The sequence below is a fragment of the Meles meles genome, chromosome 17 (assembly GCF_922984935.1).
Source record: "Meles meles chromosome 17, mMelMel3.1 paternal haplotype, whole genome shotgun sequence".
NCBI classification, from domain to species: Eukaryota; Metazoa; Chordata; class Mammalia; order Carnivora; family Mustelidae; genus Meles; species Meles meles.
In genome coordinates this window covers 63,898,567-63,923,448 of record NC_060082.1, presented here as the reverse complement: position 1 = coordinate 63,923,448, position 24,882 = coordinate 63,898,567, and the positions used below count along the sequence as shown (strand labels likewise).

Genomic DNA, 24,882 nt, shown 5'->3' with positions numbered 1-24,882 from the left:
GGTGGTAACAATGTATCACAACTGAGGGGTTTGATTACCTTCTAAGGTTATTAAAATTGCAGAAAAGATTCCTAGAAAAGAAGCTGGGCAGATAAACTACCTAAAAAACACGCTAAGGCAAAATGTAACCAAGAATAATGTATTGGTCAAGTTATAAGTCATTTGGGAAATTTGCTTTTTTAAAAAATTAAAAATTTTTTTTTCTATTAAAGAGTAGTATACAAATTAAAAATATCAATTTGTGCGTTTATTTCTATTGTCTTTTTCCCTAGCCTTTTTGGGACTGTTTTTGAAGTTATCCTCACAGCGCCACCTCATATTGTAACACTCAGTTTTCAGTGCAACTTAGAAGAAGGATTTATTCATGTCATTACAAATTCTTATTAAACAGCACGTTAATCAGGCAACTTTCTGATTATGCGTATTGTTAGAAGGGAACAGTTTCAAAATGACTGGTAATAAAATTCATCTACACAAAGAGCTAGGCAAACTTCGATTAATCTGAATACTTAGAGAATTAATTCTCATTTATAGAATAAGTCTCTCCCTTAAGAACGATGCAGTGTTCTAAGGAGGGAAACAGGAAATACAATTTAAAAGCTAAAGAGCACAAAGGCATCAATATTAGTTTTTCTTCGCTCGTCTCTTGGCAATGGTTTTCTCAAAACTGTTCTCAGGATGACGGCAGATACAGAATGGAACAAGGAAGTCAACTGGGTTGTTGAATGAGGTTGTTTTAAAGTCGCAGATGAAACAAAATGGTCTTGGAAGGCAAGTACCAGAGAGTGGAAAGGCTTTTTAAATCCTGAAAGCTGACTTTGAACATCAGGAGCCAAACGGGAAGGAAGCTGGGCATAACATTTATCCACAAACCACGGAATAGGTAGGAATGCATGACAGGATAGGCTGCCTCCTGGGGACTGTTTATTACTGAGATAAAGAGCTCATAACACAATGCAAATCATCGTTATCACCATGAACACGATTTAGTTCAGTTGGCACTTTTTTTTTGGTAGCCAGACTTCCTTTAGGAAGGGAACAGCGTGTTGATTCACAAGCCGGTGTAGCGTCCTTCTCTTGTGCAATCCTGCACTTTGAGGAGCAGGACGGAAGAGACGGTTTTTCATCCCAAAACAGCAGGTGAGAGAGAACCGGTTAAGGAGAACAAGAGAAGACGCCATTGTGTTGCTTCCGGGTGAGAGGGTGTGGAGTCCTGACCACCATCTCCACACTCCTCTCCTTGGGCTTCATCCCAGCAACAAATCCGACAGTCAGCCCTGATAGGTCAGGGCCTTCGAGGAGCAGGCACTCATGCCTTGCTCCCCAAGGTGTAGCCTTGGGAGGTGGTGAGGCTCTTCGAGAAAGACATCGCCCACCACCACCACCCGCAATGTGGAATGGTGCCGAGCGGTGGTCATTACCTCACAGCATTTTAAAGACCTTGAGGTCCATGGCAGGAGGAGAAATGTTGTGAGAGGGCTAATAGATACCAGAGGCCTTGGGTTGGGATGAAAGGGGCCAGAGTGATGCCTCTGGTCTTCGGAGGCCGTGGCAGAGTGGCCATCCACGGTCAAGGTTGAGAGGAAAGACGCAGGGCCATGACGGCCTGCAGAATGGAAGGCAGCTGTGGGGCAAAGGCGTCCCTCTGAGCGTCTCCTGCACTGGGGTCCACTTACCTACTCTTCTTACTCCCTCCAGTACCCAAAACTTAGATATACCTTCCCCGTTCCCCACTGGACAAGGAGGGGAGCAGGACCTTGACTTTACCACGTATCCGTCCCTCAAAAAATGGCCGACCATTACACTGAAAGTGAGCAGAGTAGGTAAGACTGGATTTTCTACGTTGGTAAAAGTGCCGGCTTGATCATAAAGTTCGGTTATAGGAAATAAAGGCACATTTCTGTACTTTCTAGGCTGTTTCAGTCAGGGTAGGCGGGACCACGCTACAGTATCAAATAACCCCCAAATTCCAGGCACACAGCACATCTACCTTGGGTCAGCCGGGGCTTGGCTCAGTGTTGTTCTCACTTCAGGACCTGCGCTGACGGAGCTGGAACTGGGCCATTCACAGGGAAGAGACACGCTCCACCGTCTAGTAGTTCCGCTCACGACTCATCGGCCCAAATGGGTCTCAGGCCCTCGTGCACCCCGGTGAGGTCAGGAAATCTGCATCCAACAGGTGGCGATCTGAAAATATTTGGGGAACGTCACTAATCACTACCCCTGTAGGTGTAAAATCTTTACCCACTGCATGATTTCGGGCTCAAATACAAAAACCAAACAACAACAACAACAATAACAAAACAAGATCAACACAGCATAGCTGCTTAGAGCACAGAACCTGGGGTCGAATTTTGACTCCGCCCCTTGCAAATAGTGGTAGGATCTTGTCCTAGTGACTTGGACCTCTGTGACCCTTAAGGTTTCCCTCAGGGGGGAATATTATATAAATTTTATATATTGTATATAATTCTGTATATTATATAAAATTATTATATAAACTAACTACCTGGCACGTAGAAGTGACACAACAAGCAGCTATTATTTTTTATCTTTTTTGTTACCACTTCGTGTCTGTCTTGTCTTTGTAGTTTATAATCCCAATAAAGCAAGGGTTCTAGTTAGTTGGATTTCAGCCAATCGAAGTGTGTGTGTTTTTTGTTTTATTTTGTTTTTAGGTTCACTTTCTTTTAAAAACACAGTCAGATATGTATACGGGCAGCAGTCGCCTTTGGGCCGCTCTGAATCATGCATGATGAGTCCCCAACCTGGAACGGTTGGGTAGAACCAGTGGTCAGGGACTCAGAGTGGTCTGCCTTCAGTTTTGTGGGCTTCGTGGCTGGTTGTAATTGGGAATGACCAGCTGCCCTCACCTGTCCTGACAAATGCGAAACTAAGTCGAAAGAGAAAGAGAGAGAAGTAAAGGAAATACAGCCACGTGCCGGCACACACCCATCGCCTCTGTGTTCACACTCAACCAGTATCAACATGGTCCACAGTTAGCCCTGGGAGGGTTTCCACCAACCAATGGTCCTACCACTTCTTTAGAACGAACTCAGAGGGTCTGGGCGCTATTTTTTGGTTTCTTATACATTTAAAAAAATATTTCATTTTATTTATTTGACAGAGAGAGCAAGCGAGCACGCAAGCAGCAGGCAGAAGGAGAACCAGGCTCCCCACTGAGCCAGGAGTCCGATGCGGGACTCGATCCCAGGATCTGGGATCGTGACGTGAGCCAAAGGCAGGTGCTTAACCGATGGAGCCACCCAGGTGCTCCTACGCTTTGTTTTTGAGTATGAAAATATTCCCCAATGGAAACGTCTCCACTTCCCACCTGTGTGGGCCGGGGTGTCAGCCCAGGCCACAGGACGGGGAAAGTGAAGAGCTTCCCCTGCAGCAGCCGCAGTCCACCTGCTGGGACCACTGCCCTCTCCCAGTCCCCCTGCGGCCCACCACGGAGGTGTGGAGACACAGTCCCCAGCTTACACAGCACTCGACACCCTCTCTCCTTTCGCTCTTCCCTTCTCAGGGAAGAGGTTCGGATTTGGGCAGCAATAAAAGAAACACTTCTGGAAGACACATTTCCCCCAGAGTGTGTGTGTGTGTGTGTGTGTGTGTGTGGAAGACACATTTCCCCCAGAGAGTGTGTGTGTGTGTGTGTGTGTGGAAGACACATTTCCCCCACAGTGTGTGTGTGTAAGACACATTTCCCCCAGTGTGTGTGTGTGTGTGTGTGTGTAAGACACATTTCCCCCAGAGAGTGTGTGTGTGTGTGTGTGTGTGTGTGGGGAACAAGCCCTGTGTATTCTTTTTAATCACTGGGGGATCAAGAACGGTAGCTGAGAGCAAGATGCTAGACACTGACTAAGAGTAACCATAAGCATGAATGGGTTTGGCCTGGGGCAGAACGACGTTTTCTGTAGAGAACGTTGCCAGCATTTCAGGATATCCACCGCTAGCCCTGATTATGTCGTAAACTAAGCTCAGACAGAGAGTGAGGACACTCCCTTCCTGTTCCTTGTGTCACCAGGTCACCCATCCCCCAAACTACACCAGGAATAAGACAAAACAGAGGTCCAGAAATGATTTTTTCTATAGACCAATCGTCTGTACACATTCTGCAGAGAGGATAAAAAATGTCCTTCAAGGAAGGACAGACTCAGAAATTGCATTCTCTTTCAAAATTAATTTTAAAACCCTGTGGCAGGGGTGGGGGAAAAAAATCCTTTAGCATACCTTATAAAACACAGGATAAGGTCAACTGTAAATCGCAGAGTCCTGCTCCTAACTTGGTTTGAAAAAAAGAGAGACAGAGAGAGACCCATGGAATAAAAGACAGACTTCACAAGAAAGGGAACACCGAAACTAATTAGAGGAACCAGCCGAATGACAATTTAGATCCCCCCAGAGGACACAAATGTCCTCCGTGAATCCTGTCTGGAAATGACTTTGGAAAGGCGGGATTCCAGGCTGCTCAGAGGGTCTCTGCTTTCTCGGAGCAACAGAGCAGCGCCGGGAAAATTCTTCAGGTTTACAAGGTGAAGCCTGGAGTGAGCAACTATTAACAGGAAACCAGTACCAGGGTTGACCAGCAGCCGGGAATCACCTGGTTCGAGAGCAAAATGTGTGGACGTGTGTGTGCATGTGATCATTCACAGATACACAGCGAGGGAGGGGGTTGAAAAGTCCTTGACACCAGCAACGGAACCTGAGCAGGTCGGACCAAACCCCACGGAGATCCCATTCCAATGGCACAGGAGGAGGGCAGGATGGGAAAGTCTTCACCTGGCCTGCCCAGTCAGGGTCATAGCACCTGGGAAGCAGCCGCTCCTCGGGTCCTGTGAGGTCAAGTGTCTTTCGACACCACCTAAAGGGTTTTGCTCACTTGTGACTTTCTGGGGGCAGCAAGATGATTCATCGAGAGCGACGGCACCCACACTCTTGGGACGTCCGGTGGCCGCGGACACATGCCGCTGGAAGCATGAACTACAGGAATGTACTCTTGTATGACAGTGGCAGTTTGAAACGCTACCTTTTTTTCGTGATTCTAAAAGTGACCCATGTTCTTCAGGGTGTTTGATGGCCATCCTCCCTTCCATCTCTCTCCAGGGTGGTAGGACAGGTCAGGGGTAGCCAAGGGCCCCTCTCTACCCTGACACTGATGATACCTGTTTTCTAGGGTTGGGTGAGTCTGCATGGCTTCCCGACCCTCTGATGCGCGGACCTCGTTTACCTTCCCGTTCTGCAGAGCGGGGGTCACTCTCTCTTCCGGGGGCCTAGGCTGAGCCTTAGTGGCAGTCCCTGCGGGCACTCGTGACCACTCTTTGGAGACATGCTGCAGCACTGCAGGGACAGGGGAAGAGGGAGACGTTCCTCGCTCGCCCTTCCGTGCTGTGTGCCAAGAGGAGGGCAGCGGCAAGCACAGTCCAGGTTTGCACCAGAGGACCTGGCCGAGCCAGCTCGGCTCCCGCTCCTGCCGGAGAAGCAGTGGGCGGAGGCCCCCAGCCCAGGGCGGCCGTCTGGTGCCCACCTGGCTGTGAGCGTCGCAAGGAGCTCCCTGGGCAGGGGTGCGGCAGACCTGAGCGAAGCAGAACCGGGCAGCAGGCGGGGTCGCCGAGGAGTCCCCTCTCCCGCGCAAGAACTCTGTGGAGACCCCCTGAAGGCACGGGTGGGCGGAGGAGGGGCGCAAGGGGCAAGGCCCCAGTAGCAGACCGAAGAGAAATCCCGTTTCGTTCTGCTCCTGGGACCCAGCCGGAGCCCCCAGGCCCACGTGGCTTTGGACACAGGCGAGCACGTCAGGGCTTCTAGGTGGAATCTCTGATAAAGAGACTTTATTCTCCCGGTAGTTATCGTAGGTCCCCTCCTGAAACGCAGAGTCTTCCTCAACCGTGTTTCCAGCAACTGTAAAAACACAAAGTAAGGCCGCAGGGCCACGTGGGGGTGGGCCCAGACAGACCTGCGTCCCGCCAGACTCGCAGCCACCGCCAGAAATCAATCTTGCCAAGGTCCTCGGGGTGATCAGACCCGGTGGCTTTGACCCACACTTTACAGAGCTCGTAAAGGGCGGATAGCAAAACAGAGACGGTCTTTTATTAATGCACGTTTAGATTTATGTCCGCCAAGGTGACTAGGCCCCTGACCTACAAACTCGCTCCCGGAGGGGACACTGTGGGGAAGCTCATTTGTCACAGGAAGCGTTCCAGGTGAGTGCGGAGTCAGAAGGATGGCTCTGAGGGCCGCCCGTTCCTGGCAGGGCCCCAGCTAGCCCGACGGGCATCCATGCACAGGTCAGAATGAAAATGGGACAGCGTCGTGAACCTGCTGCTGGCAGGGACCCCATGCTCGCTTTGTCGCTCTTGTTTCCAACTCCCGCTCTGCCCATCACCACTCACGGGAGGCAAACCAACTTTCCAACAGCCAGTATCCCAGTCTGCTAAAAGCCAAGCGAACAACTTACCAAATTACTGATTTCCTAACACCTTGCTCCTGTTGCCTACTTCTGGCCTTGTAGCAGGCGGCCGTAGGATGTTGCTTCCATTGTCTCAGAGGCTTTGTTTCCAGGGTCTGTCTGGTGTGGCCCCTGGGAACTGCTCACCCAGCAATCCCACTAACGGTCTGTCAGGTCCGCCTGGTTGGAGGCAGGTTGTATGTTTTCTGCTGTTGGGTCTCTACCACGCAGCACTTTGTATGCTCACAGCCGGGCTCACTCTTCAGCACAGCTGCCTGCCTTCTCGAGCTTTGAGGCCTCACGCATAACTTGGACTTTATAGGCTGCACACCTAAAATGATAGAGAGAACACATTTCATGAACAGGATTTTGCTAGTTTCCGCATTTGTTGTGGGTAAGCAAAATTAACAAGTAGACAAAAATCTTTGTCCAAAAGACTGATAAAGTCAGCAAAAATAGGGAAGGGCAAATTAGTATAAAACTGTGTTTAAAAGCAAACCATTCTTTCACGTACGTAACATTCAAGCGAAAGGAGTCTGAAATTTGAAACAGGCACATGATATCAGATTGAGCTTATTCACAAGGCCATGATTAAGGATAATAGGAAAGTCAATGGGCGAGATGTACTTGCAGAGAAAACTGCCTTATTATTTATCAAATCCTTGACATTGGAGATGTGCACACTGCATGGAATTCGAAATGTACAAGATCCTCTCGTGACTTAATGACCTAGACCCAAAGGGCCAAATTCACTAGCGGTTGGCCTGTCTTGGTGACCCAGCTGTAGCAAACTGACTTGCACTGCAATCTCTCTGGTGTGCGGTTCCAGCAGTCTAAGGTTTCGGGTACCAGGTTTGGCAGTTTGGGGGTAAGTTACTCATTCAGTAAAATAATTTTCATCATGTTGACTTTTGATGAATTGGTCACCGAATGACTTATCTTTTGGTGAACTGATGTTTGATCAATTGGTTTTCATCAAATTTACCCAAAGCTCTTTGAATTTATTACCGCCATCATTTAGGTTAGCCTTAAATCTCTGGACTCAGGCACTTCCAGCTCTTAAAGAGTCATCTTAAATGACTTAGCAACCCCCCGATGGAATCCTACTGTGCTGACTGTGTAGTTTAGTCTGAGGACAAGCATAGGGTTAGTTTCTTGGGAAACAATGTTATTAACACATGTCTGTACTGTTTATCAGAATTTGGGTCTCTGTTTCTAGGATTCTACCGAATTATTCACAGCACACACATGGTTAGGGCATGCGATCTTCTTGTAAATAGTTTCTTGGGGTCTCCCCAGGCATTGATTCTCAAGGAGCGTCACACCACTGGGAGTATTTTGGAAATTTATGGGGTAGTTTCGTTTGTCACAATGACTGGAGGGTACCACTTGATGTAGGAAAGACATTAGGGTTTGAAGCTGACAACCAAGAAAGAGTTCTTGAGGTGTCTTTGGTGCAAAAAGGACCCACTGGTAAGCCTCAAAGGAGGGATGGCATGCTTGAAGAGAATACCAAAAGTCTGGCCGAGCCCAGTGTATCTCTACACTGCACTTTCAGCTAAAAACTGTCTTTGAAAGATTCCTTTCACTTTAGAAATGTGTCACCTGCGAAGATTCCCCAACAAACACTTCAGCATTATTACCTGCAATTATTAGGTTAGCCGTGGGCTCAAGAGAGGGCGGGCCTCTGCAGAAACCAGGCCCTGGTGTGGGAAGGGAGAACAGGTCAGGCCTTGGGTCTGGTCAAGAAGCCCCATTGGTGTGGGCCCGGCAGGGGTCACCTGGAGGGCGGCAGGCACAGACTTTACCCGGGCAAGTCTCAAGATACGCCCCTGACTGGGAAGATGAGAAACAATTTCCCACGGGAACATGCCTGAAAAGCTGACATTACAGCGGGGCTGGTGATAAGGACCGCAGAGAGGAAATAAAACCAACAGTCATCTCTGTTGGTGAAATCAGCGGTGATTTTCTTCTCTTCCTTTCCCTCTTCTGTATTTTATGGAAAACAGTGACTCAGTGCCCTGGCTGGGTGGGAGTTCCAGGACTAGCGCTCAGGAACCGTGATCTGACACAGATGAGGACTTGCCCTGTCTAGGTTTGTTCCCTCAAGTGCGGAGCAGGCTCCTGCCACAACAGACTCGGTGGAGGAAGGAGGAGTCGGTGAACTAGCCCATGGTGTCGCAGTGCTCCACAGCTGAAACTACTCCGGGGCTGTGACTTTGAAAGAGCGGGTTTCTCCGGGGTTGGTCTGGACCAGCCGTCTTCGTGGGGAGCCTTCAGAGGTGGTCATCGCCTGTGTCCCTGGGGCCCGGCTCCCCTGCTTTTGGGAGACACGGGCATCCTGGGCAGGTCCTTCTGTGCGCTGAACAAGCAAATAAATGGACTGGCCACCACAAAGAGCAGAAGCCAAGCAGGACCGAGTGCGCCACTGGCCTGGAGAGGGGTCATCCAGGGAGAGAAATGACCACCATGGTGACCAGGGCTGGCCCTGCCCAGGGAGGTTGGTCATCTCACTTCCTCTTCACTTCCTCTCACTTCCTCTTCAGCCACATCCCCCACCACCAATCTAGTTTCTTGGAAAGTAACGATATCGTGGGCCAGAGCCCGAGTATTCTTACATGCGACTTTCCCTTACCTTCCATTAACTGCCAGGACAAATCTTAACTATTAATTGCCTGAATTTATTTTTAAATACCATTCACCACTTTAGCTTTGGTTAATTCCATCAACTTTTAACTTTGGTGCTTTTTTTCTTTCTCCATTAACCAGCCAGTATTTACCGCACATGGGTTATGTAGGAGACAACGATCAAGTCCTATGATGGGCCAGTATGCAGCAAGCATGCCAAATGTTCATTTGGGGCAGCAAGAGAGGAAACTTGCTTCCCATTGGGAAAGTCAGTGCTGTCTGTGCTACCGATTCCTGAAGCTTGGAACCTTGCCTGGGCTCTGGGCTCCCGGGGCTCTGTGAATATGGCAGTGGTGGGATGGGTGGATGGCAGCTTGGATTTCCAAGAATACTGACATGCCTCCTGCCTTAGTTGTTAGAACCCTCCTACCTCCCTGAGTTAATTCTGTTTTATCTCCAAACTTCTCAGAGAACCTTCTCACTACCACTTTCCTTGATCCCAATTCAAGGACTTGTTTCCTTCACTGTTGTCCTAAGTAGAATCTTATTATCTTATTATCTCATACTCTTGAAGTTGCAGGACCCAGAAACTCAACTTTGTAGTTCACCGGGAGTACAGACGTCCTTAGGAGCTTGTTTCCTATTCACCAGATTTACAGGAGATTGGTGCATGTATCTGTAGTGCCACCTTTTCCTTTGCACAGGGAGATATGCCTAACCAGCAAGCCCGTGGCATTCTACTTGGCATATAGGGTATTGGGAATTTTGTTCCACTCTTGGCAACAGAGCTCTGGGATAATGGTGGGTTAAGGAAGATAGAAGTTTATTTTTCTCTCATGTAAATGAAGTTTAGATGTGGGCAATGAAGGGCTGATATGTGGGCTTTGTAGAGTCATCAGCGCTCCCGACTCCTTCAATGAGCATCCTTACTGCATGGCTTCCATTCACAAGTTGGACATTGCCTCTCCAACCATTGAATCCACAGTTCTGGCAGGAAGAAAAGGAATGGCAAGGCCAATGGGGACTCCAAACTGACTCAAATATCCTCTTTATGGGGCTTTCCCCAAAGGTTTCCAACATCTTAGAAGCCAGAACTTAGTCACAGAGCTACCTAATCTCTTTAAGAGGAACTGGGGATTTCACGACTCTCACTCTTTCCAAAATCATGATTATGTCATAAAGAAGGGGACAGAAAGAATACTAGGCAGACAACTAGCAATCTCCGCCATTATTGGGGAAACAGGATCAGATTATTTCTTTCTTTCCTTTTTTTTTTTTCCAGATTTTATTTATTTGAGAGAGAGAAAGAACATGGCAGGGGAGGGGCAGAGGGAGAGGGAGAAGCAGACTCTCCACTGAGCAGGGAGCCTCATGCCGGGCTTGATCCCAGGACTCTGAGATCATGACCTGATCTGAAGGCAGACACTTAACCAACTGAGCCACCCAGTGGAACTGACAGAGTGCTCACAACATTCTGCCACCATACAATCGTGCAGACCACACTATGGTGGGCCTGATCAGCTGCTAATATTTCCACTGAGACACCCATTTCAGTTATGAATAGAACGTTGAATACTGAACAAGATCCTGACATTTCCTTTCTGGCTGATAATTTCACTCTAAGAAAGTGGAGAAAAAAGCCGAGGCTTATGACTCTTCCCTCAGAGAGGAAGAGTCTTCCTCCATGCCCTTTAACGATGAGGCCAGAAAGGAGGGAACAAAGGGAAACCAATGACATAGCAGGGGATCCTGGGAAGAGAAGGTGCTAGAGAATTCTGACTTCCTGGATATGCTGACAGGAGGAACACTCCTTCAGGTCCTTTGGATGGAAATTGGGAAGCTGCTCAAAGCTTGTGTTCATTCCGTTGAGATAGGCATAACGTACCTGGCGGCTAGAAGCCCAGGCTGTAGGTACCAGAAGTCTGCATCCAGGATGGGGATCCTCTCATTCCCATTGTCCTGTGTGGACATTCAGATGCCTTTTCCACATCTGGCATCTGAATTCTGCCTTGACCTACAGTTTTTATGTAGTACTAGATCAAGTTTTCTTTGGCTGGTATCCACATTGCCAATTTCTGCTTCAATTTCAGAATGTTTTAAGCTTAATGCTTTCTGGGCCAGCCTCTTAGGTATTGAACGGAGGTGAATTGGGAACTTGGCACAGCCACATAAACACACACTGATAATTACCACAAAGAACATCTTACTTTTATACCACTATTCCACAGCAACTTCCCACCACAAAGTAAATAAAGGGGTCTAGGGTGAAGCTTAATTAACCTACTGCAATCAAGGGTAATGTCTTTTAGTAATTTGTTTTGTCTTAAAAAATGGATACAAGTCCTACATTTTACTCCTTGGCATTGTTGAATTTATAGTAATTATTTTTTTAAAGGTTTATTTATTTGAGAGAGAGAGAGCACACACATGCACGAGCACAGGGGAAGGGATAGAGGGAGAGGGACAGAGAGAGAAGCACACAGCCAGGTGAGCATGAAGCCCAGTGTGGGGATCGTGGGGCTCGATCTCACAACTTGAGACCACAACCTGAGCCAAAACCAAGAATCAGATGTTTAACCAACCGTGCCACCCAGGCGCCTCTACATTGATATTTTTAACTCAGTAATCACCTGGTAATATTGATATCCCAGGAAGTAGGAATGATATCCCAGGAACGACTTTTCCATAATATTTATGTATTTCCAGGTATGCATGATCCAATTTGAGCTTTCTTTTTTTTTTTTTTAAGATTTATTTATTTATTTGAGAAAGAGAGAGCACACTAGCGGGGGAGGGGCAGAGGGAGAGAGAGAAGGAGAGAAGCAGACTCCCCACTGAGTGCAGAGCACCATGCTGGGCTCCAACGGAAGACCCTGAGATCATGACTCAAGTTGGAATCAGGAGTCCAGCTCTTAACCAACTGAGCCACCCAGGTGCCCCCCAATTTGGGTTTTCTTTGGTTTCCTTTTGGTATTGAGTTATGATCACCTTGACTGGCTTAGGACACTTCCCAGTATTTCTTGCAGGAACATAGTCACTTCTGCTGATGGTAAATCCTTTCATTGTGTTCTATTTATTTATGAAATTATATTGTATAGTGGTAATTTATACTTATTTGCAAAAAATAGATGTTCTGTTTGAGGACGGTCTTATTCATTTTTGTACCCTACATAATTTACTCCTATGGAGTGACTGGCAAAGTTTTTCTATGAAAGGCCAAATTGCAAACACTTGGCTTTGTGGGCCATACAGTCAATATCAAAACTACTCAACCCTGTGGGGTCCCTGGGTGGCTCAGCTGGTTAAGTGTCTGACTGTTGGTTTAGGCTCAGGTCATGATCTCATGGGTCATGGGATCCAGCCCCATGGGGTTCCATGCTCAGCATGGACTCTGCTCAAGGATTCTCTCCCTCTGCCCCTCTCTCCACTTGTGTGTGCTGCACACACTCTCTCTCAAATAAATACATAAGTAAATCTTTTAAAAAGTCCAGAACTACTCAGCTCTTTAGTTGTGATGTGAAAGCAGCCATAGACAATGAAAAATGGGCAGGGTTTGGATATACTGCAATAAAATTTTATTTGCAAAAACAGGAAGTACTCTGAATAGTACTTATTCAGTACTAGAGGGACCTAGTTTATTGATTCCTGCTCTATAGCCTATAGAATTGAATACTGACAAAAACTGACACATATCTTCAGCCACAAAAGTTGAAAAAAATAAACACCCAAATGATTGGAGATTCTTAAATGCTCTCTTGAGTAATTATTGGATCAAAGAAAAAAATCAAAATTATAATTGTAAAATATTTAGAAAATCATAGTAAAAATAAATAGAAAAATTTATGAGGAATAGCCAAAGCTATATTCAGAGTCAACTTTGTGGCCTTTATGAATTTAATAAAAATATAAGTAAATATACACTTACATTAAATATATCATATGGTTTTTTAAAAGATTTTATTTATTTATTTGACAGAGAGAGATCACAAGTAGACAGAGAGGCAGGAAGAGAGAGAGAGAGAGAGAGAGGGAAACAGGCTCCCTGCTGAGCAGAGAGCCCGAAGTGGGACTCGATCCCAGGACCCCGAGATCATGACCTGAGCAGAAGGCAGCGGCTTAACCCACTGAGCCAACTAGGCGCCCAAATATATCATATGTTTATTTAAAATAGATGTAAATAGGGGAGCCTGTGTGGCTCAGTGAGTTGAGCGTCCAACTCTTGATTTCTGCTCAGGTTATATCTCAGGACTGTGGGATCAAGCCCGGCATAGGGCTCCATGGGCGGCAGGGAGTCTGCTTGAGAGTCTTTCCCTCAGCCTCACCCCTGCTCATCTTCTCTCTCTCTCTCTCTCTCTCAAATACATGAATAAATCTTTTTTTTTTTTAATTTTATTTATTTGACAGAGAGAAATCACAATCAGGCAGAGAGGCAGGCAGAGAGGCAGGCAGAGAGAGAGGAGGAAGCAGGCTCCCCGAGGAGCAGAGAGCCCGATGCGGGGCTCGATCCCAGGACCCTGGGATCATGACCTGAGCCGAAGGCAGAGGCTTTAACCCACTGAGCCACCCAGACGCCCCTACATGAATAAATCTTAAAAATAAATAAAAAATAAGTGCATCAAGTGTTCTATTCAAGACATTAGCAAAAAACAACAACAACAATAGAACCAACACAAGGAAAGTAAGGATACAAAATTAATAAACATAAGAGCAGACATTCTCTAAATAGAAAACAAATAGTAAAATGCAATTTATTTTGTCAAAATACAAGGTAAACTACTATCTAATCTGAAACAAAAATGAATAGGTAAATATAAAACATTAAGGAATGAGAAAGAATAGAGTCATAAATACAGTAGAAATGTTTAAGATTTGTGACTATGCTTCATATAATACATTTGAAAATTTGCATTAAACAATTTTCTAGGAAAATATAGACAATTAAAATTTCTTCAGAAGAGGAATAATAAAAATAATTAAAAATAATAAAACTATAAAATAAATATAAATATAAATATAAAAATATATAACAAAAAATAATAAGCTAAAACCCATGGAAGAACCACTTCCAATGCTGTATAGAATAACTAGATGGAAGATTACCATGGAAAACACTATAAGCCCGCAAACCTAATGGCCATCTACAAGACTCTATAGCCCACAAAGCCACAACACACACATTCTTCTCAAAATCACTTTGTCTAGCTAGACCATATGCTAGCTCATAAAACAAAAGCAAGTACATTTAAAAAGAAATCATACAATGTATGCTCTCTGACAAAATAGAATTAGACATCAGTAAAAAATGGGCATAGGAAGAAATTAAACAACACAGTCCTCAGTAAGTAATGCATGCGTCAATGGCAAAATTACAAGGGAAGTTAGAAAATACTTTGAGATGAATGAAAATGAAAAAACATACCAAAATTTGTGAGATGCAGCTAAAGCAGGGCTTAGAGGAGAATTCATAACTGTAAACATCTGTATTTTTAAAAAGAATGGCTTCAGGTCAATAATCTTACCTTCTGGGGAGAGGAGCAAGGTGGCAGAGATTTAAGAAGTAAGAGATTAAGTAAGAGACCTAAATATCATGGGGTCCCAGGAGTTTGGCTAGATAGTTATCAAACCATTCTGGACACCTACAAACTCAACAGGAAACAAAGAGAAGAATAGAAGCAATTCTAGGAACAGAAAAACCACCACTTTCCGAAGGTAGAATGTGTGGAGAAGCGAAGCCGTGGCAATATATCCAAAGATAGATTGGGGTGGGGGGGCGGGCTCTGACAAGTGGTAGAGCAGCAGAACACAAAATCAGAGCTTTAAAATAAAAAAATTAAAAAAAAAACTTTTATTTATTTATTCGACACAGAGAGAGAGAGAGATCACAACTAGGCAGAGAGGCAGGCAGAGAGAGGGGAAGCAGGCTCCCTGCTGAGCAGAAAGCTCGATGCAGGGCTCGATCCCAGGACCCTGGGATCTTGACCTGAGTCGAAGGCAGAGGCTTTAACCCACTGAGCCACCCAGGTGCCCCTAAAATCAGAGCATTTAGAAGTCTGCTCCTCTGAGGGATATCACTCCAGGGGCTAAGTGGGGGGTGGAGCCCTCGCGGGGACAGTGCGGTCTCAGGACCCTCGGGGTCACAGGAAGACCCGGTGTGTGCGAGTGTGGCAGAGCTCCCAGGTGTCAGAGCATGGAAACCGGGGCAGAGACAGAGCTGAGGAGGGGGCTCTCAGCTCAGGGTTGTCATAAACTATGATCTGAGGCATAGCCTGGCCACTGCTCTTTGAGCAGGGACCCCACACGTGGCAGATCTGGAGAGACTTACCTTTCTCCATGGGAGGAGTGGCGAGGGAGCACCCTGCAGGAATCTGCTGGGTTTGGAGACTCCACACAGGGCACGCGCCAGAGATAGAAACGCTCCGTCACAGGCCGGGGGAGCTCAGAGCGTGGCTGGAGACCAGGGAGATGGGAGGGATTGACGGCTTTTCTCTGAGGGCGCAATGAGGAGCCAGGCGCCAAGCTCTCCTCTCCTCTGGCCAAAGACTGGGCGGCCGCCATCTTCATTCCCATCCTCCAAAGCAGTACGGAAAGCGCTCAGGGAACAAAAGCTCCGAGCGCGAACCAGAGATTACTTAGCCTGGCCCCTGGCAAGGGCGGTGCCATTCGGCCTCAGGAAGACATTTGAGAATCATTGCAACAGGACCCTCCTGCAGAAGATCAGCAAGAACGTCCAGTCAGACCGGGTTCAGATCAATGAGAACTGCAGAACTCCGGATTAGGAGAAAGCAACCTAGAGAATTCATGGCTTTTCTCCCATGATTCTTTAGTCTTTCAAAGTTAAAATATTTCCTAATTTTATTTTTTTCTTATTAAATTAAAAAAAATTTTTCCTCTTTCCTATTTTAAGCTTTTTTAATGATTTTATCTTATCATTACCTTTTTAATAAATCTTTTTAATTTTCGTTGTCATAGTCATATTCTATCCCTTCATTGTAATCAACGTTATTTTTTGTATACATATAGGTTTTTCTTTCTTTAAAATTTTGGAATTCATTTTCTTCTAATAGATCAAAATAGACCTTAAATCTAGAGCATGGCTTTGTTCGAGTCTCCAGCCTGATCACATTCCTTCCTCCTTTTTTTTTCCTTCTTTTTTTCTTTCTTTTTTCAACCAACTTATCTTATCAATTCCTTTTTTTTTTAAGATTTTGTTTATTTATTTGACAGAGAAAGGTCACAAGTAGGCAGAGAAGCAGTCGGAGAGAGAGAGGGGGAAGTACTCTCCCTGCTGAGCAGAGAGCCCGATGTGGGGCTCGATCCCAGGACCCTGAGATCGTGACCTGAGCCAAAGGCAGAGGCTTTAACCCACTGAGCCACCCAGGCATCTCTTATCAATTCCTTTTTAAGAATATTTTTAAATTTTCACCTTTACAGTCATATTCTATCCCTTCATCATGTTTACCCTTATTTTTGTATATATATGTTTTTCTTTCCTTTTTTTTAAACTTTTTAAAAGATTTTATTTATTTATTTGACAGATAGAGATCACAAGTAAGCAGAGAAGCAGGCAGCGAGAGAGGAGGGGAAGCAGGCTTCCTGCTGAGCAAAGAGCCCAATGTGGGGCTTGATCCCAGGACCCAAAGATCATGACCTGACCCAAAGGCAGAGGCTTAACACACTGAGCCACCCAGTTGCCCCTAAGTTTTTCTTTCTTTAAACATTTGGGAGGCAGTCTCTTCTAACAGACCAAGACACACCCAAAATCAAGTGTGTGGCTCTGTTCTATTCATCAGTCCAATATATATATATATATATATATATATATATATATATCCCACCCACCCCACCCCCGGTTTTGGGAGTCTTCTGATTTGGTTAGTATATATTTTTGTGGTCATTGTTATCCTTTTAGTATTTTGTTCTCTCATTCATCTAGTCTTATCTGGATAAAATGACAAGGTTGAAAAACTTCACCTCAAAAAAAAAAAAAAAAAGAAAGAAAGAAAGAACAAGAGGCAGTACCAACAACTAGGGACCTAGTCAATATGGACATTAGTAAGCATTAGTAAGATGTTAGAAATAGAGTTCAGAATGACCTCTAGCTGGGTTTGAAAAAGGCATGGAAGATACTAGAGAATCCCTTTTTTGAGAAATAAAATCCCTCTCTGGAGAAATTTAAAAAATGAAATCTAACCAAGTTGAAATAAAAAAAGCTATTAATGAGACAGCTTCAGGAGAATAGGTACTATTTCTTCTTTGAAAGTTTGGTAGAATTCCCCAGGGAATCTGTCACATCCTGGGCTTTGGGTTTTGGGGAGGTTTTTGATCACTGCTTCAATCTCGTTACCAGTTATCAGTCTATTCAGGTTGTCAATTTCTTCCTTTTCATTTGTAATTTTATTAATTTTAGCCTTCTCTCTTTTCTTTTAGATTAGTTTGGTCAATGGTTTATCAATCTTATTGATCCTTTTTTTAAAAGATTTTATTTATTTATTTGACAGATAGAGATCACAAGTAGGGAGAGAGGCAGGCAGAGAGAGAGAGAGAGAGAGAGAGGAGGAAGCAGGCTCCCTGGCAAGCAGAGAGCCCGATGCGGGGCTCGATCCCAGGACCCTGGGATCATGACCTGAGCGAAAGGCAGAGGCCTTAACCCACTGAGCCACCCAGGCACCCCTCAATCTTATTGATTCTTTCAAAAAACCAGCTTCTAGTTTGATTGATGCATTCTACTGTATCTCTAGTTTCTATCTCATTGATCTCTGCTCTAATCTTGATTATTTCCCTTCTTGTGTGTGGAGTTGGCTTAATTTATTGTTGATTCTCCAGTTCTTTAAGGTGTAAAGACAACTGGTGTATTCTGGATTTTTCAGTTTTTTTGAGGGAGGCATGGATGGCTATGTATTTCCCCCTTAGGACCGCCTTTGCTGTATCCCATAGGTATTGGACTGAAGTGTCCTCATGCTCATTGGTTTCCACGAATTGTTTAAGTTCTTCTTTGATTTCCTGGTTGATCCAAGCAGGGTGATATCAGGATCTATAAAGAACTTCTCAAACTCAACACACACAAAACAGATAATCATGTCAAAAAATGGGCAGAAGACATGAACAGACACTTCTCCAATGAAGACATACAAATGGCTAACAGACACATGAAAACAGGACCCTTGGGGGTCACAGGAAGACCCGGTGTGTGAGTGTGGCAGAGCTCCCAGGCACCGGAGCACGGAAACCGGGGGCAGAGACAGAGCCGAGGAGGGGGCTCTCAGCTCGGGGTTGACATAAACTATGATCTGAGGCAGTCTGACCACTGCTCTTTGAGCAGGGACCCCACAAGTGGCAGATCTGGAGAGACTTACCTTTCTCCATGGGAGGAGTGGCGAGGGAGCACCCTGAAATAATCTGCTGGGTTTGGAGACTCCAAAGGGGCCACGTGTCAAAGTAGAACACACACAAAAAAGATAATCATGTCAAAAAATGGGCAGAAGACATGAACAGACACTTCTCCAATGAAGACATACAAATGGCTAACAGAAACATGAAAAAATGTTCATCATCTCTAGCCATCAGGGAGATTCAAATCAAAACCACATTGAGATACCACCTTTCACCCATGAGAATGGACAAAATTAACAAGACAGTAAATAACATATGTTGGAGAGGATGTGGAGAAAGGGGAACCCTCTTACACTGTTGGTGGGAATGCAAGTTCGTACAGCAACTTTGGAAAATAATGTGGACATTCCTTAGGAAATTAAAAATAGAGCTTCCTTATGACCCTGCAATTGTACTACTGGGTATTTACCCCAAAGATTCAGATGTAGTGAAAAGAAGGGCCATCTGTACCCCAATGTTCATAGCAGCAATGGCCACAGTCACCAAACTGTGGAAAGAACCAAGTAGCCCTTCAATGGACGAATGGATAAGGAAGATGTGGTCCATGTACACTATGGAGTATTATGCCTCCATCAGAAAGGATGAATACCCAAGTTTTGTAGCAACGTGGATGGGACTGGAGGAGATTATGCTGAGTGAAATAAGTTAAGCAGAGAGAGTCAAGTATCATATGGTTTCGCTTATTTGTGGAGCATAAGAAATAACACAGAGGACATGGGTAGATGGAGAGGAGAAGGGGTTTGGGGGGGAAATGGGAGGGGAGACAAACCATGAGAGACTTTGGACTCTGAAAAACAATCTGAGTGTTTTGAAGGGGCGGGGGGGGTGGGAGATTGGGTGAGCCTGGTGGTGGGTATTATAGAGGGCACATACTGCATGGAACACTGGGTGTGGTGCATAAACAATGAATTCTGGCACACTGAAAAGAAATTTTTTAAAAAATGCATATTTTTTTAAAAAAGCTATTAATGAGGTACAATGAAAAAATGGAGGCCCTTACTGCAGGATAAATGAGGCAGAAGAGAGAATGAGTGATACAGAAGACAAAATGATGGAGAATAAAGAAGCTGAGAAAAAGAGAGACAAAGAACTACTGGACCATGAGAAGAGAATTCAAGAGATAAGTGATACCATAACACAAAACAATATTAGAATAATTGGGATCCCAGAAGAAGAAAGAGTGGGGCGCAGAAGGTATATTGGAGCAAGTTATAGCAGAGAATTTCCCTAGTTTGGCAAAGGGAACAAACATCAAAATCCAGGAGACACAGAGAACCACCCTCAAAATAAGTAAAAATAGGTCCACACCCCATCATCTAATAGTAAAACTTATAAGTCTCAGTGGCAAAGAGAAAATCCTGAAAGGAGCTTGGGACAAGAGGTCTATAACATACAATAGTAGAAATATTAGATTGGCAGCAGACCTATCCACAGAGACCTGGCAGACCAGAAAGGACTGGCATGATATATTCAGAGCACTAAATAAGAAAAATATGCAGCCAACAATTCTACATCCAGCTAGGCTCTCATTGAAAAAAGAAGGAGAGATTAAAAGCTTCCAGGACAAACAAAAACTAAAAGAATTTGCAAACAATGACCAGCCCTATAGGAAGTATTGAAAGAGATCTTGTAAGCAAAGAGAGAGCCTAAAAGTAACAGACCAGAAAGGAACAGAGACAATATAGGTGAGTAACAGTCACCTTACAGGCAATACAATGGTACTAAATCCATATCTTTCAATAGTTACCCTGAATGTAAATGGGATAAATGCCCTAATCAAAAGACACAGGGTGTCAGAATGGATTTCAAAAATGACCTATCAATATGCTGTCAGCAAGAAACCCATTGTAGAACTAAAGACACCACCAGATTGAAAATGAGGGCGTGGAAAACGATTTACTATGCTAATGGGCATCAAAAGAAAGCTGGGGTGGCAATCCTTATATCAGATAAATTAGATTTAAAGCCAAAGACTATAATAAGAGATGAGAAAGGACACTATATCATACTCGAAGTGTCTGTCCAACAAGAAGATCTAACAATTTAAAATATCTATGCCCCTAACATGGGAGAAGTCAATTATGTAAACCAATTAATAACAAAATCCAAGAAACACATTGACAAATAATACAGTAATAGTAGGGGACTTTAACACCCCCCACCACAATGAAATGGACAGATCATCTCAGCAAAAAATCAACAAGGAAACAAAGGGTTTAAAGGATACACTGGACCAGATGGACATCACAAATGTATTCAGAACATTCCATCCCAAGGCAACAGAATACACATTCTTCTCTAGTGTACATGGAACCTTGTGCAGAATAGATCACATACTCGATCACAAATCAGTTCTCCACTGGTACGTAAAGACTGGGATCATTCCTTGCATATTTTCAGAACACAGTGCTTTGAAACTAGAACCTAACCACAAGAGGAAAGTTGGAAAGAACTCAATACATGGAGGCTGAAGAACATCCTACTAAGGAATGGGTCCACTAGGAAATTAAAGAAGAATTACAAAAATTCATGGAAACACATGAAAATGAAAACACAACTGTTCAAAATCTTTGGGACACGCAAAGGCTGTTCTGAAAGAAAAGTATATAGCAATATAAGAAATAAGAAAGGTCTCAAGTACACAACCTAGCCCTACTCCTAAAGGGGCTGGAGAAAGAGCAGCAAAGAAAGCCTAAACCCAGCAGGAGAAGAGAAATCATAAAGATGAGAGCAGAAATCAATGAAATAGTAACCAAAGAACAGTAGAACAAATCAACAAAACCAGGAGCTGGTTCCTTGAAAGAATTAATAAGATTGATAAACCCCTGGCCAGACTTATCTGAGAGAGAGAGAGAGAGAAGACCCAAATTAGTAAAATCATGAATGAAAGAGGCAAGATCACAACCAACACCAAAGAAATACAAACAATTATAAGAACATATTATGAGCAACTATACACCAGCAAATTTGACAATCTGGAAGAAATGGATGCATTCCTGGAAACATATAAGCTACCAAAACTGAACCAGGAAGAAATAGAAAACCTGAACAGACCATAACCAGTAAGGAGATTGAAACAGTCATCAAAAATCTCCCAACAAACAAAAGCCCAGAGCCAGATGGATTCCCAGGGGAATTCTACCAAACATTTAAAGAAGAATTAATACCTAGTCTCCTAAAACTGTTCCAAAACAATAGAAATGGAAGGAAAACTTCCAAACTCATGAGCCAGCATTACCTTGATCCCCAAACCAGACAAAGACCCCATCAAAAAGGAAAATTACAGACCAATATCCTTGATGAACACAGATGCAAAACTTCTCACCAAAATACTAGCCAATAGGATCCAACAGTCCATTAAAAGGATTATTCACCACAACCAACTGATATGTATTCCTGGGCTGCAAGGTTGGTTCAACATCCACAAATCAATCAATGGATATAATACATTAATAACAGAAAGAACAAGAACCATATGATACTCTCAATAGATGCTGAAAAAGCATTTGACAAAGTACAGCATCTTTTCATGATCAAAACTCTTCACAGTGTAGGGATAGAGAGTACATACCACAATATCATCAAAGCTATCTATGAAAAACCCACAGCGAATATCATTCTCAATGGGGAAAAACTGAAACCTTTCCCCTAAGGTCAGGAACACAACAGGCTGCGCACTATCACCACTGCTATTCAACATAGTACTAGAAGTCCTAGCCTCTGGAATCAGACAACAAAAGGACATAAAAGTCACCCAAATCAGTAAAGAAGTCAAACTATCACTCTTTGCAGATGATATGATATTTCATGTGGCAAACCCAAAGAACTCCACTCTAAAACTGCTAGAACTCATACAGGAATTCAGTAACATGTCAGGATATAAAATCAATGCACAGAAATCAGTTGCATTTCTATACACTAACAGCAAGACAGAAGAAAGAGAAATTAAGGAGTCAATTCCATTTACAACTGCACCCAAAACCATAAGATACCTAGGAATAAACCTTACTAAAGAGGTAAATAATATGTACTCAGATAACTATACCTTACTCGTGAAAGAAATTAAGGAAGACACAAAGAAATCCAAAAACGTTCCATTCTTATGGATTGGAAGAACAAATATTATGAAAATGTCTATGCCACCTAAAGCAATCTACACATTTAATGCAATCCATATCAAAATACCATCAATTTTTTGCAAATTAATGGAACAAATAATCCTAAAATTTATATGGAACCATAAAAGACTACCAATAGGCAGAGGAATGTTGAAAAAGAAAACCAAAGTTGACAGCACCACAATTCCAGACTTCAAGCTCTATTACAAAGCTGTGATCATCAAGACAGTATGGTACTGGCACTAAAACAGACACATAGATCAATGGAACAGAGTAGAGAGCCCAGAAATGGACCCTCAACTCTATGGTCAACTACTTTTTGAAAATGATGGAAAGAATGTCCAATGGAAAAAAAGACAGTCTCTTCAACAAATGGTGTTGGGAAAATTGGACAGCCACATTCAGAAGAATGAAACTGGACCATTTCCTTACACCACACACAAAAATAGACTCCAAATGGATGAAAGACCTCAATGTGAGATAGGAATCCATCAACATCCTTGAGAAGAACACAGGCAGCAATCACTTTGACCTCATCTGCAGTAACTTCTTCCTAGAAAGTTCGCCAAAGGCAAGGGAAGAAAGGGCAAAAATGAGCTATTGGGACTTCATCAAGATCAAAAGCTTTTGCACAGCGATGGAAACAGTCAACAAAACTGAAAGACAACCAACAGGGTGGGAGAAGATATTTGTAAATGATGTATCAGATAAAGGGCTAGTATCCAAAATCTATAAAGAATTTATCAAACTCAACACCCAAAGAACAAATAATCCAATCAAGAAATGGGCAGAGGACATGAACAGACATTTTGGCAAAGAAGACATCGAAATGGACAACAGACTCATGAAAAAGGGCTCAACATCTCTCGGCATCAGGGAGATAAAAATCAAAACGACAGTCAGATACCATCTCACACCAGTCAGAATGGCTAAAATTAACAAGTCAGTAAACGATAGATGTTGGTGAAGATGCAGAGAAAGGGGAACCCTCTTACACTGTCGGTGGGAATGCAAGCTGGCATAGCCACTCTGGAACCAGTATGGAGGTTCCTCAAAAAGTTGAAAATAGTTACCCTACAACCCAGCAATCACACTACTGGGTATTTACCCTAAAGATACAAATGTAGTGATCCGAAGGGGCATGTGCACCCCAATGTTTATGGCAGCAATGTCCACATAGCTAAATTATGGAAAGAGCCCAGATGTCCATCCACAGATGAATGGATAAAGAAGAAGTGTTATATATATACAGTGGAATACTATGCAGCCATCAAAGGAAATGAAATCTTGCCATTTTGCAATGATGTGGATGGAACTAGAGAGTATTACACTAAGCAAAATAAGCCAACCAGAGAAAGACAGTTATCATATGATCTCTCTGATATGAGGAATTTGAGAGGCAGGGTTGGGGGGTTGTGGGGAGAAGGGAGGGGAAAAAATGAAACAAGATGGAACCGGGGAGGGAAACAAACCATAAGAGACTCTTAATCTCAGGAAACAAACTAAGGATTGCTTGAGTGGATGGGGATGCGAGGGATGCAGTGGCTGGATTATGGACATTGGGGAAGGGTCTGTGCTATGGTGAGTGCTGTGAACCATGTAAGACTGATGAGTCACAGACTTGTACCCCTGAAGCAAATAATACATTATATGTTAATAATAAAAAAAACTTACCTTCTAACATAAGAAACTAGAAGAGCAAAGTAAACACAAAGCAAAAAGAGGAAGTAAATAACTCTTAATAGAGCAGAAATAATTAAAATAGAATAGAAAATATTAATCAATAAAAAGTTGATTGTTAAAAAAAATTGACTCGAGTAACAAATCTTATTATTTGTTTTTAATTTTTTTTTTAAAGATTTTATTTATTTATTTGACAGCGAGAGAGAGATCACACATAGGCAGAGAGGCAGGCAGAGAGAGAGAGAGGGAAGCAGGCTCCCTGCCGAGCAGAGAGCCGGATGTGGGACTCGATCCCAGGACCCTGAGATCATGACCTGAGCCGAAGGCAGCGGCTTAACCCACTGAGCCACCCAGGCGCCCCTATTTGTTTTTAATTTGATAGAGAGACTGAGCAGTAGGCAGAGGGAGAAGCAGGCTCCCTGCTGAACAAGGGGCCTAATGCAGGACTTGATCCCAGGCCCCTGGGATCATGACCTGAGTCAAAGGCAGACGCTTAACCGATTGAACCACACTGGGGCCCCTTGGATAACAAATCCTTAGCTAGACTAAGCAGGAAGAAAAAGAGAGAAGACAAAACTTAACTAAAGGCAAAGATGTACAAGGAAATGTCATTAC

At 43.9% G+C, this 24,882-nt stretch overlaps 1 long non-coding RNA gene across 1 annotated transcript; it reads right to left on the bottom strand.

The window, feature by feature from the left end:
• Nucleotides 1–299: 299 nt before the first annotated feature.
• Nucleotides 300–15,682, bottom strand: LOC123928160. Its single transcript, XR_006815632.1, has 3 exons — nucleotides 15,399–15,682; nucleotides 6,458–6,779; nucleotides 300–2,187 (listed from the first exon to the last, which is right to left on the bottom strand). It is a non-coding gene; the product is annotated as an uncharacterized LOC123928160 (long non-coding RNA).
• Between the last annotated feature and the right edge of the window lie 9,200 nt (nucleotides 15,683–24,882).